We start from the raw sequence: 14,576 nt of genomic DNA, 5'->3' as shown, positions 1-14,576 counted from the left end.
AAATCACTAGAATTATGGCTACCTCTGATACTACCTACTGGTAGCGAAATTTATTTACTAGCACTTCGTTGAATTTATCGAATGTAGTGAAGATTGGTTTTTATTAAGTTAAGCATATTTAAGTAAAACTCACATATTATACATGTAAATCTGTTACCGATTTATTCCTAACCTTCTTTCCTGCCGTCGACTCGTAAATGGCTTAGTTATGAATTCGAACAATTAGTGGTTCACCAGTGCGTGACTTTGCCGGGGCTAAAAGCATTGACCCATCTCTATACACCCATAACTCAATATACCTATCACGTTCGTTCTGCTTTGCTGCATCTACAATTTTCCTATGTAATTTCAGTTTTTTTACAACCATTTTGCAGGATGGCTGGTTTGAATGCGGCATTATAAGATAAAGCTAAAAACAGCACTTCAATAGCTAAGCGTGCATTTTGATCGGAGGTCAGAAGTATGAATACGATATATCTCACGATATGTATGGTTTCCCACATCGTCTTTTGAGGCAATTGTGCTTCAATCATGTGATAAAAATCGGCAAACTATAATACATATAACACTAATTAATAACTTCTTCCTGTTTGATGTCCATTATAATAGAACACTTGCAGTTAGTGGATTATGTGTTATCATTATCAGAAACGAACTTTACTTATAAACGAGTAACCTTAGTTTAGTAGGTATCCTGAAAAACGCTGAATCGAACTTAAACTTTAATCACACTTTAACGAGGATGACGGAATTGCCCCAGAAACTCGCATATACCTACGTATATAAATATCTATTTCCTTAACCACGACGCGTGTGGCAATGGCAATTTTCCTACACGCCATCACTTCACCATTCTCAAATCCCTTAATCACGTCAGTTTCGGAAACGTCTATAACAGACGGAGGGCGGTAAATGTGATCGTATGAGGGTATTATTTATTTTCAGACACATATGGTTCATATGAAGAACTATAATTGTAGTTCGATATTGTCAACAAAACACGCTGTTTTGTTTCAACATTAGATTTCGGTTGTAAATAGAAACTAATTTGGGTTGCAATAATTTTCTTGAATCCCTTTATCGCGTCTAATTCAAAACGACAATAACAGACAGTGGGCGGCAAAAGTCGTAGGAGGGTCCCATATCTTTTTACAAACATACGGTTCATATTTATACGAAGTATTTTGAATTCATTATGTAGTTTGATGCTCTTATCAGTTGAAAGTGTTGAAACATAAGTATGTTTTTAAACTTTTTAAATTCATACAGCGGATTTCAGTGACATGAAACTGTTGATACGTTTTATCACCATCTCGACTATCTCATACGGTAATTTTCCTAAATGCCACCAATTTATATAAATTTTCAATAACAGACAAACGGCAAAATTGTACATACATATTATGATTTTCATTTGAATGCGTGTAGTAGGTACCTAATGTAGTTTCATGTTCTTACCCCTTGAAAAGTTGAGAGATGGTATTTATATATGCCTTAAAATTTAATCACCGGATCTCAGTAACGTGAAACTGTTGATTTTACCGCCATATTGTAACTGAGCTGAAAATACCCGCTATAGTTTAAACGGATTTAGTGTTCGAAATAGCTGCCATATTTCATTTTCGTAAGTAGAACTTCAAAGGATTTAGTTGTATCGGTATGCGACTAAGTGACTTTGTATAATTAACGTACTGCTACTAGAGGCAGAGAAAATAATAAGGACTGGTAATCTTCATACAAGTTTTATTAGATTAGATTAGATATATTTATTTCTTAAAGAAAAAGGCACATTATTTTACAAAAAGGGATAAAACAAAGGCTTTTACTAAAAGATCGTCAAGTTAAGATTAGAACAGAAATCAAATAAATAGAATATAAAATTAATTAATAAAACAAATGTCACAAAAAAAGAGATGTCAATGTATACATAGCTAGGGCCAACCTAGGTATTGTCGAATGTCAAGAACAAGAAAAAAAAAACAACAGAAAACAAAAATATTTACAAAAAAAAATACTAAAAAACATACTAAGCCTTATACATACCTTACTATGCCTTATAACTACCTATTTGTTTGTAGATGGTGTCACATTGCGAGCGGCTATGCATTGCTAGGTCTCAGTCTCAGTACCAATTTTAAGGCGCTTTGATCTCAGTTAGTTAACGTAGACCAAAGCGCTTTATAAAATGTTTGGGTCTGAGACCTCATTTACTATAGCCGCCATCCCAATGGTGAGCATAGCGTCCTTGTTTGGAGATTGTTCGACCCCATATGGAGTACTGTTCTCATCTCTGGTCTGGCGCTCCACAATACCAGCTCCTTCCCCTTGACTCCATCCAACGTCGGGCAGTTCGTATTGTCGGCAATCCCGAACTTACTGACGGCTTAGAACCTCTTAGTCTTCGGAGAGACGTTGGCTCTCTTTGCATGTTCTACCGTCTGTACAATGGGGAATGTTCCGAAGAACTTTTTGATCTGGTGCCATCGTCTCGTTTCTATCACCGCACCTCCCGCCAAAGGAGCAAAGCTCATCCTCACTTCTTAGACACATGGCACACCATGAATAAGCGGGCATCCCGCTCGTTTCTTCCCAGAACGTGCAGAATGTGGAATGAGTTGCCTCCTGAGGTATTTCCTTTGTGCTACGACATGGGATTCTTCAAGAAGCGGGTATTTAGGGTTCTCATGGGTCGGCAATGCTTAAGTGGCTCCTGTGATGTTGCTTACGTCCATGGGCGACGATGACTGCTTCCCATCAGGCGGCTCGTCTGCTCGTTTGCTGAATATCACATAAAAAAAAAAAAGATTGACAGCATTTATTATTGAATGATCTATGATCGCTAGTCGTAGTAGTAGTAGATCGATTCGCTACGCTGTTTGAAATACGAAACTTGTCGGTTTGAAAGTTACAAATATTAAGTTAGATTCTAATTAAAGACGGGACGGGAAGCGAGAATTTGATCTGATGACAGTTTTATTTCGTTTGAAATGTACTCACTCGTAATATCTGGCAAAAATTCTGAGACTATTGTCTATTCTTCACTAATTATAATTCGTATTATTTTTAATCATCAACATTTCTTGCAGGAAGTTTTGTTCATAATAATAATGAATTAATTCATCATTAATTCACACTTAATTAAATTATGTAATTTATTAGGCGCGTTTAATCTAAATTGAAAGTACACTAAATTGTTTCGCCACGGGATTAAGTATTAGGCAATTACTTTCACCCGTAAACGAATCTTAAGTCATTAATCAGACCTATGATTAAAATAAATATATGGACATGTATTTATGTAAGTAGATCACTCAAAGGCCATCAGTACCCGTACCATGAGTTACTGACAGTGTCAAAACTGACATATACGTTAACATCTACGTAATTTACTTTCTATACATTTCGCTCGCACTAATATGCAAGTACAAGCGAGATGCATAAAAAGTAAGTTGCATTCTCGATAGCGTTTAGGTATATCAGTGCCAAACTGGTGGTAGCCACACAGGCTAGTATGTACAGAACTCATTCCATAGAATTATGAAATATTTTTGACTTTGAATCAATGAATGAATGGAATTGGTTGTAGGACTTACCCCAAACGAATGTTTATGTATATTTTCTAATGATGTCTGACTAATATGGTCGAATTTTATGTAATATCAGACACTTGAATAGATAATCATGAGAATCTGTTACGTCCAGCATGTTTTTTCCCGACTATTATTTAATTCCAGCCCACTCGGGCTTTCGATTTTCATATAAGTCGAGGCATAGACAAATAACTATATTTTTATAACTTTTCCTTGTCACATCACAAATATCACAATGAATATGTAGGCCGCTGGGTGAAATAATTTAAGTAACGAGTAGAATTTAAACGAGTCTGCTAGCATAGAACGGTAGAGGAGATACCTGATGCCCCCATCCATTAATTTCCATGGTTCAGACGTCGGCAGCTGCCTGCGACATCTAGTCGAATATATATTCTATGTATAAATAAGCTAATTTTCAAGTGTCAACATTCGTAATGACAGCAACGGAAATAGTGACAGCTATAAAACAAGTCACATATAACGGTAACTTGATAAAACACCAAAAAGACGTAATGGTCGTCGTTGTTTAACGATACTAACAGCAACCCTCTCTGGCCTTCGGTGGACCTTATTCACCTTATGCCTTTGCAATAAAGTTTAAAACCTATCAATTAACAGCTCGGTACTTGGACGATGGTATGGTGACCTCAGCGAAGTGGCCGTTAACCGAACCGAACTGAACGAGCTATTTTATCTATGTCTTTAAAACTTTTCATATTCAGTCAATAAACTCGTCATTTATTTTTAGTCGGTCATAATTTAACACGTTGTGTGGTAATGGCTATCCAAAGTGTTTTTACTGTTTGGGCTCTTAACTTTTTCGTTCCTTAACGTCTTCATAGCATTGCTTCTATTTTAGTCGTTAACAGTTGAGGGAGAAACACTTATGGCTAGTACAAAGCTGAACTTAACCTAATACTATTACTTTTTCCAGTTAAGTTTAGAGTTGATGAAAGTTTTGTAGAAAAAGGTCAATTTTTACTCAAGTCTGAACTCTCTTCATGCGGAATGCTGTCAAATACTTAGGAACTTATAAGTCAATAAAACATGAAAAAACAGTTAAAAAAAAAATCTTTCATACCGTATGTCGCGAAAGTAACGTTTTTTTGTGTCTCAGTGAGTAAGAATATAGAAAGTAAAATACCTACACTTATTTGAAACCCTAGGTCAAGCAAGCTTGTAGAGCCTATCGCCGGCTATTAGAGGCTTATTTCTCGAACGGCATAGACTAATATTCATCATCATCATTCAAGAGTACGAGTAAGTCTCTTGTCGGTGAAGCAATTTCCATCTTTCGCGGTCCTCTGCCTTCTCTTTGACAGCCTGATACGACACTATGATGAGTTTTTAGGGTTCCGTACCTCAAATAGAAAAACGGAACCCTTATAGGATCAGTGCGTCTGTCTGTCCGTCTGTCACAGCCTATTTTCTCCGAAACTACTGGACCAATTAAGTTGAAATTTGGTATACATATGTAAGTTTGTGACCCAAAGACGGACCCGTAACGTAAACAAATGAATTTTAAACATCGGGTCCACTTTTGGGGGGTAAATGAGAAAATGAAAAATGAAGTTTTTCTAACTATATCGTGTTACATATCAAATGAAAGAGCTCGTTGTAAGAATCTTAAGTATATTTTTTTTATAATTTTAGGATAAACAGTTTAGAAGTTATTCAAGAAAATAGACAAAAAATTACCATTCCCCCCTTTTATCTCCGAAACTACTGGGTCTAAAATTTTGAAAAAAATACACAAAATAGTTCTTTACCTATAGATCACAGGAAAACCTATTAGGAACCTATTAGTCAAGCGTGAGTCGGACTTAATTATTTAGTTTTTGATCCGATCCGTATGGGTTTTTAAAGGCGTTTCACATAAAAAATACATTGTTTAAATTGTGTAATGTACGGAACCCTTGGAACGCGAGTCTGACTCGCACCTGGCCGGTTTTTCCTTTATTTGATAACTAATATTTTTAGTCCACGAAATGTGAAACCGTATCGTATGGGTTACCAAGGGAACACACTAAAACGATTAGTCTAAATCGTTCAAGATATGGGCCCTAGATGAACTATAACTTAATTAGGGGGTAAATAGACTGGAATATGGCGTTTATTACATCCCAACACTACACTGGATCTATCGGCTCTTGCAACTTTAAGTACCATTATGTTTTTGGAATAACCGTTTGGATTCGTTTTCATAAATACAAATGTAGAACTTGGCCTGCATCCGAGTTAACTTAAGTTAATCAACATAAGAACGGTATCAGTTTAAGATATTTTTATTTTTTAATAAAATAAAGTTGACTATGTCCATTTTCGTCGCATGCATAGATACTCGCTTTGTTAATTAGTAGTGAAACAGATCTACTTTCGCATTTCTAATATTAATTTTCAGAATAATCCTAAACCACCTATCATAAAGGCAATAGCAGGCTATATATACTACGAGGTGAGCCTGTGCCTCTCACATCGATCCCGTCCAGGCAATCTTTATGGGTCTTATGACTCATAAAATCACCCACTACTGTTATTATGTCATAATGAAACCCTACTTTTGTGTATTTGCTTCTGTATTCGTACTAATAACTTGTTTTTGTTCACAGGTACGAATGTAAACCTGACGTTTCTCGGTAAGAATGTTTTTACAATAAGATTTGTTCGACGTTCGACGCGAACGCGTCTGCGATATTTGATAAGTACATAGATCGAAATACACTTTTTCCGAAACATCACAGAGTCCGCGGTGTCTATTATACAACGTGATACATGTCGAAAAAGACTACACTGTCTTTTTAACTGTAGGTATTGATTAGAAAGAGACGAGAAGTTTTTCAAGAGCAACCAAAACATACGCTACCTTTCAAGCTAGCTTGTTAGCGAATATTATTACAATTAATGTACATCGACCTGGTGGTCGAGAAATATGATAAGCCAGTGTTTGGTGTAGATATAGTATGTAATGAGAATCACTAACTTCCGCGAAAACGAACTCCAATGTGTAGCTGTAGTTCTCAAAACAACAAGCACAGTCGGTGGCAGAATCTACGCAAAGCGAATTATTCAAAAGATCTATAATACCTATACGTTGCAAACCGACTTTTTCTTACAAGGGGGAGGGAGGGGGTTTTCATAGTTGTTACGTAAAATCCCAAAGATGCGTTTTTTATTCTATGATATTATGACGTTTAAAATATCCACACTATGCTATCAAATACGGTGCAGAGTTAGCTTAAACGGGCTCCAGTACCTTTGTAGGTACAAATAAACATTCCAAAAATTTTTTTTTTTAGATATACACGAAAACAAACAAAACGCGTACCTACTTATTTTTTCCTTTAATATATGGAGTCATTCTTATTTTTTCTTACATAAGGGAGGGAGGGGGTCTAAACTGGCAAAAATCGTCTTACGTAATAAATGAATGGCGCCTATTTACTCGATTTAAAAAGATCCAAGTTATAGTGGACTGGTAATAGTTTTGCACGAAGTGAATGCCACTCCGTAGCCGTTCGCCTGATAAAGCTGGATGCATAGCGTTAGTACGAATCAGTAGCAGAGTAACGACGTAAGGGTGAAACGCAAGTACGCGTCTAGTCCCACGGTGGCAGAACGGCGATGGGGAGGTTAGATAATGTAATCCCATCTCACACTCCCCGAAATGTATCCTGTAGAATACCGATAAGTAAACAAGCTACCTTTCTACGGTGTTCAAGGATCTGCATTCTAGCCTCTACCAATCCCGCATCTCTAATAAGCTTCCTAGCGCGTTTGTCTATGGAATCTAAGGCGGCTAGCTGATACTTGGAGGATCCATCCCGAAGGTGGCTGCAGTACTCCATACACGACCGGACTTTAGTTACGTAAAGCTGAAGAAGCTGCCCCGGTGTGAAGTACACCGCTTGACCTTAGAGAGGGCGCTTAATCGCCTAGCTGCAGATTTGGCTAGAGATTCAATACTCGTGTACGCCCCAAAGCTCAGGTACCGAGTATTAGACGAGATACTCGTGTCAAGTAGCTGAAGATGGTTGGATATCGGTACGGATACATCCCGGAAAGTCGGAGTCAGGTCGAAAGGACTCCGTTTCGCAGAGAACAGACACGCCTGCGTTTTGGTAGCGTTGAATTTGACCAGGTTTGCGTCGCCCCGCACGACAGTGCTATCATCGACTGTGTGCAGTGCACGTCCATAGTTTTGAACATATTGGCTTTGCAACTTTTAGTGGAGTTAACTAATAATCGTGTGAATATTAACAATGGCCGTACCAGAAACAGTAGTGCTCCACTAATGAACAAACTGTCACCTATAATTACCCTCCTATCACTGACACAGTTCGTCGTACCGATTTCTTGCCATCAACCGTAGGTCGACGATCCACGGTCAATAAGTGCGTCACGCAAGGGTTCCCGTGCTGTTTAAATGTTAAGTCAGCTTTCATGTGATTACAATAAACTAGCCCTAGCCGCAAAAAGTGCCGCATTATAGGTCTTTGACTTTGCTGCAGACTTGTTGCTATGAGGTGTAATAAATTAGCGATAGAACGAAAGGTCATATTAGTAGTGTTAGTACCTATATTGTTAGCACTGGTTATATAATTGTGCAGTAATACAGACTGTACGAGTGGGTACTTATTATATATATAGTCCTCCACGTTGATTTCTAAGACGGCGACCTCAACAATCAAGGCTTTTTCCTCTCATGAGCTCTTATGTGGCACTTATTACAGCTACCACGGACCGGACTGCAGCTGCAATTTTTATGGGAACTGTACTTTTTTAGGGTTCCGTACCCAAAGGGTAAAAACGGGACCTTATTACTAAGACTCCTCTGTCCGTCTGTCTGTCACCGTGATAGCTATTAGACAGTTGAAATTTTCACAGATGATGTATTTCTGTTGCCGCTATAACAACAACATACTAAAAAGTACGGAATCCTCGGTGGGCGAGTCCGACTCGCACTTGTCCGGTTTTTTAAGAACATATATGTATAAACAGGTAACAGCTAATTGTTGTATTGAACCACATTAGCAATCGTTCGTATTGTAACTCAAAAATAAACGGCTCATCATTAATTAATTGTTCTATATTAACGTGAACTATTGCAGCATTTATCTTACTAAAGGTGCAATTTCTTTCCGCTTTTAAGAACAAAAGCGCTCTTGTTTTCATACGTGAACGCTGAATAGACGAAGCCTAATAATGTACCTAACAACAATAACGCCTATCAGAAACGTCTCTATAGAAACAGTTTGAAGGACGGTGGCAAAACAGCGTGAGTTAACTGCCCATGTAATATTACCCACAATACATCTTTATTACCTACTCCTGCCACACTAAGGGCCAGGTTTCGATTGTTGTTGGTCAAAGAATTGCTGCTTTTGTATGGAGTTTCGAGGGTTCGCTATTACATGCATAGGCGTTTGGCCGACGTGTTAATTGTATTACGTCTTAATCAAATAAGCGCTTCTGCTTACATCTGGAAATGTAATTTGTTTTGAAGAATTGACAATCAACCGCCTTAAGTATCGTTTACTTAAGTTAGTCTTTGTTGTACTTATGGGATAAGTTCCACCGTTAAATATAAAGAAGAAGAGAAGGGATAAATTATTGCAACAAGTAGATAACCAAAAATGATAAATAAAATACAGTAAATCGTGCAGGTCTTGCTTTAACAAATACGCAACCTTTATATTTACCTGATATTCATTAAACATAAAAGCTGTTTTGAATTATATGTTAAAAGAATACTAGCTTTCAAATAACATAATACATAACATTCATGTATTTTATTTAACCTTCATAACGCCACAATGTGTCGCCCTAGCAAACTTGACAATTTGACAGCTCCCTGCAGCGGTGCCTATTTAATTGCAGTTATTATGCCACCGTCTAGGTCGAGAGCCAGAGCCCGTGAACCACCCTTCGCACAGATTCTCACGTTCGTCTTTGCCTAGCGAGACCAGACTCCAGCGGTGATTGGGTAGGAAAACACAATTGGTCAATTTTGGTATCCAGAGGCGATTTTAAAATGTAAACGATCCTGAGTGCCTCTCTTCAAGTTTAGACTTTATGGCAAAAGTTAAGATATACGGGTGTTATTAAATTTTGCCGTATAATATCCGAGGGATATTTATCTTCTTAATTAAAACCACCGTTCTATCTGTGATAAATAATAAGCCTCGTTTTTGGATACTATATCCATGTAATGTTTTCCACAAAAGCCGTTCTAAGACCGCCATTGTGTTTCACCATTTGCGGTCTCTGATGACGATAAGCGCTTGAAAGTTGTCTAAACACAACCTCCATAAAGTAAATTGCATTTGCGTTGAAAGTGCCCGGCAATTCTTCCTCTATCAGTACAGTAAAACATTGTCTAGACGATTCATACGTGTCTTTGCTGGGTATTTCAAAGAATATTCTTTTGATTCATGTTGTGGTTTCTTATTTCATTCATTTCCAGTAGCGTAAGACATGGTTTTATTTCGGTTAATTTCGATTCACACGAAGTTTCACAAACAAGTGAAACCAACACATTTAAATCGATGGTCAGATGTTTGCCATATACATTGAATATTTCGACGGAATTGCTTTTAGATTAACTCGCCCAATGAATTCGTAAGTGCGGCCTAATTTATCGAAATTCTGACGCATCAGTTATTTTCCCGGCGGGCCGGCGCTTGATCCGGATACTGTTGCGAGAGCCATTCCGCCCTCGTGAAAGCCCAATGGGACTCATTTGACGGAAATCGAGATGCGAGGTACACACGACTGACCCAGATTACAGCACTACACTGAAATCCGCCTGTGTGTACTAAAATAAATAACGGTTTTTTTCATCCCCTTCAATAAAAAAATGCTTTGACAGCTTTCCGACTGTCACTTCCAATCGTAGGTAATACTCTATCGATGTAAAGAAACGGCGGTTTATTTTCACAGACGATTATATCGGTTTTCTATTTCTTACTTTGCCATTTTATTTGTCTCCATTGTCTTTAAATTTAACCAGTTAGGTTGCCACTGCTACTTCAATTGAAGCAACACCTGCCGCTTGGAAGTTTCAAGCGAAAACCGTTCGGATATGAAGAATGCCACTTTAATCGAGTTACCTTTTATTGGCAATCTTTAAACTGGCTCTTACTAGTTTTCGAGATTCCTTCGTTAATTAGCGATAATTATTTGGCTCCATTCCGCGTTTTTAACTTTAGATTGATTGTTATTGACTACGTTTGAACCTGTTCCTGTTATACTCCTTTATGAAGCCGTTTTTGGAGAGATTCTAATCGTATTTATTATCTTCGTATGCAATTAAAATAATTTCTCGGCTCGTTAAACTGTCATCATCAATTGTAATTCATTTCCGGTTAACACTGGCACATCCCGCTTTCTTGTTTATAAACATACTATTTTTGGAAATGAACGAGCGACAAGAGTCTAATTTGCAACGTTCCCAAACAATTAGAAGCCATAGTTTATGTGTCGTAAACGTAATACAGATTTCAAGTTCGTGTCTCCGATGTCGTCCGACAAGGGACAATAGCATCATTACATGAGGGATAAAGTTAGAACGTTACAAACCTTTGGGGCGAACATCTGGCGGCAAATAGCTCTGTAAATTCCAAGCTTATTTGTTCCACTTTATTTTAGTATTAGAGAAAACTGTACAAGCCCAGCAATTGCAAAGAAAAACCGCAAATCGATGTACAGGTTAGCCGTTTGGCCGACGCATACTAGAGGTCAAAACAATTTTTTTGACCCGCAGTTCCTAAAAAAAACTCCCCTAGGATGAGTGAAAGTGATGAAACATTTTTTTTATATAGATTTTTTTTTAAACTGTAATAGATGTCATATATTAAAGAAAAAGTCATGTCACTGGAGGGCTTCGTCACTTTTTCTTTAATATATGACATCTATTACAGTTTTTAATTTATATATAGTAGTGTGACTACTTAAAAAACACAAATCAAAATATTTAATAAAATAATTTGATTTGTTCCCAAACTTGTTCAAATTTTTTTTTGTTCAATAACCTATCGTGTGTGATATCATACGAAAGGGCTTTTTGAGGCGATTCTAAAAATATACCACATCATTACATTTCAGCCATTTTTTTCTAAATTAAAACAAAACATAACTTTCAAAACATACCAAGTTTGGGCTCCTCCAGATACGATATGATATGGCTGATTTTTTTGTACAATATACCAAAAATTATACGTGATAGCCTCATATCGTACCCAAAGAAAGCAATTTTAAAAATAATTTCATTTAGTTTTTGTATTTTATTTTTCAATATTACAAAGTGACACAGTTCTACTTCAATAACTATTTTACGAGACTTGTACTGAAGATACGGTACATATTGATCATAAAACGATACGAAACGAAGGTGTAGAGTTTGTGAAGTTAGGGCTTGTATAGAGTTAGAAGCTTGGCTCTACAAAAGAGATCTGATAACTTTTTGACAGTGCGAGCCTTACATGGTTTCGTCTTGGCGACAACATCCGAATGATACGTTTGTATAGGTATAAAATAAGCAAGGCGTTTTCACTTGTTTAAAATGTAAATATCTCCGTGAAAGGAAATTGTTATTAGCTTAGAGCTTAGTTCATATTACTTACGCATATTAACGTTGTATAGTTACGTTATGTTATAGCTGTGATTGATTAATGATTATATATACGAATTAATTGACTTGTTTTAACATCTCTTGGCAATCTAGAAAGACGACAATTCTATAGATCATGTGGTGTGTCATTCATTTTCATTTAATGTGTTATTTATCAATCGGGTGTCAAAAAAAGGCAACAACAGCGTGCCCTAATTCGATTCGCAATGTTTCCTTCCCCGGTGATTACTAATAATAATAAGTATCCTCGTGGAGCGATCCAACGAACCGTTTCTATTGCGATATTGTTTTATATCAACGGGTTGGGCTAAAAATACGTCTGCAATACAGTCACAAGTTCATGGACCTGGCGATTTATCGAGTGCCGCTCCGTCTAGCGCCGCAAGTACTTTCGTCTACGGCAAGTTTTAAGAACCTCAATCTTCCTATTAGTTCAACCTCATAAAACAGCAAAAACGGTAATCAAGCTCAGACTAAGTAGATGAACAGTATCTTCGTGTTTTACATCCCTAACTTCAGAATAGCCGTTATATTAATATATATTGTGGAATTTAACAAATCTCGCGTGTAATAGCCAAATCCTTTCTCCTGCCAACGAAGTTCGGTGCTCGAAAGGCTATAAACGTCTGTCAGCCTCTCAGGCACATTCCCGTTCCTCTGTCAAGCAAAAAGGTAACATTGCGTAAAGGGGAAGTGGCAAATACGTGAAATTAATAAATACCGAGTCGTGAACAGAACCAACGCGACAATGTGAGCCTTTGACGACGCAAAATGCTTCCCTCCGCCCGCTCGCGAAGCGTTTCCTCTCTCCGTTTCCTGGCCGCAGCCCTGCATTTTTAAAATTAATTTGCTGGAAAACTAAGTGTTATTTTAACGGCACTTCAAGCTAATTGTAAAGAGTTTAGCAATTCTTGCAATTCCTGTTTTAATTTTAAATACATTATAATTTTCTTTTCGCCTTGAAACTTTTTATAGCTCCACGTTTAAAAATCAACAGCTGTGAAGCGTCTCAATGGTTATTTGATTTGGTAGAAATATCGAATATCGGACGACGGCTGCACTGACTTCTCATATTAAACATTCCTTGAAAGTGAATGAAAGAATCTCAAAGACTGTAAACGAATAGTTATTTGCAGTGATTCCAGATGCTCCTTTTGCGCAGAGGAAAGGAAATGTTCGGAATATTGTATTTTACTCTCCTTAAAGCTTGGATTAGAACACTCGTAAGATAACTCCGCAACGCAGACAGCTTAAAAGCTCTTACAGAGAAAGCTCGTGCAAAAATTTTGGTGCACGAACATTTCGTTTAGACAAAACAATCGCCTTTGTTTTCGAAATCTACTCTCAAATAATCGATGTTCGTTTTGCTCAGGCAGCTGTTGCCTAATTAGATTCGGCTCACCTGTTTGATTAATTCTGTCAAAGGTTCCCGTAGGGTCTAGGATCGAAACGGCTGAAGAACTTTAAGTTGAGAGGCTATCGTTGGCAACTGGCTCCCGTTGCGTCGTCGCGTCGTCTGTGTAATTGACCGTATGATACGTGCAGCGTTGCCCGGCTGCACCCAGTGTCCATCTGTTATTCTCATTTGCCGATTGACCGCTAGCGTTCAGCCACTAGTTTAAGTATGACCCTCTATTACGAATACTGATTTAGGATCCCGAGTTCAATTATATTGGTTCGCAAGAGTCGAATGATAAGCTATGGGAAGAGGGATGTCCAGTCTATGGCAACGGTCTTATAGGGCTGCTGCCATATGCACGATAATTGATTTAAAACCTGAAAAACCTGTCACAAAATCAATTTGGATTACCTTTCAATGGAACTGATGACTGCTTTTACAGTTTTTACAGCTACGCCGATGCAGTTACTAAGGAATCCGTTGCAAGTGCAGCTTTTTTACGATACACATGTCTACAGCTGTAGATTTAAAATTAGCAACAGCAACACAGGAATGCCGTATGAAAAACAATAAAAAGCTTATTCCAATGCAATACGTTAGTAATTAGTATTTGAACACCTGTCAGTGATAGCCCTAAGTTGGCTCGCATTGTCCGACAAGACCTTATATAACCACATATCATACTGCGGTAACCACAGCTGCGCATTGTCGCTAGATGGAACATACACATGCACATGTACACAATAAATTATCTGCATGTTTAGTAATAGCCACCTACCACCACCACGTGCAAGACAATCACGTTTAATACCAACCTCGTAGATTACTGGTTAAGCAACCAGAGGAAGCAATCACCCACAAAAGTGATGAATTAACCAATAACAGGAACTGAAAATATTATGGCTTGTGCGAACCCATTATTACATAGTTGACACCGTGAAGCGCGGAAGTGGCA

General features: G+C 37.7%; 2 protein-coding genes across 7 annotated transcripts in view; one reads left to right on the top strand and one right to left on the bottom strand.

The window, feature by feature from the left end:
• Window positions 1-14,576, bottom strand: part of LOC134745383 (adenosine 3'-phospho 5'-phosphosulfate transporter 2) — a 423,869-nt gene that overhangs the window by 364,393 nt on the left and 44,900 nt on the right. The gene's annotated exons all lie outside the window — the stretch shown is intronic.
• LOC134745371 (tyrosine-protein kinase Src64B) overlaps window positions 1-14,576 on the top strand; it is a 100,799-nt gene that overhangs the window by 46,232 nt on the left and 39,991 nt on the right. For 3 of the 5 annotated variants that reach the window (XR_010128159.1, XM_063679406.1, XM_063679402.1), the window contains exon 2: window positions 6,203-6,229. The exons of the other annotated variants lie outside the window; for them this stretch is intronic. The gene's annotated coding sequence lies outside the window, so the exon portion shown is untranslated. The remainder of the gene's footprint in view (window positions 1-6,202; window positions 6,230-14,576) is intronic. 5 annotated transcript variants of the gene reach the window in all.

This window comes from Cydia strobilella, chromosome 11 (assembly GCF_947568885.1).
Source record: "Cydia strobilella chromosome 11, ilCydStro3.1, whole genome shotgun sequence".
Taxonomy (NCBI): Eukaryota; Metazoa; Arthropoda; class Insecta; order Lepidoptera; family Tortricidae; genus Cydia; species Cydia strobilella.
This window is presented reverse-complemented; position numbering and strand designations above follow the sequence as displayed.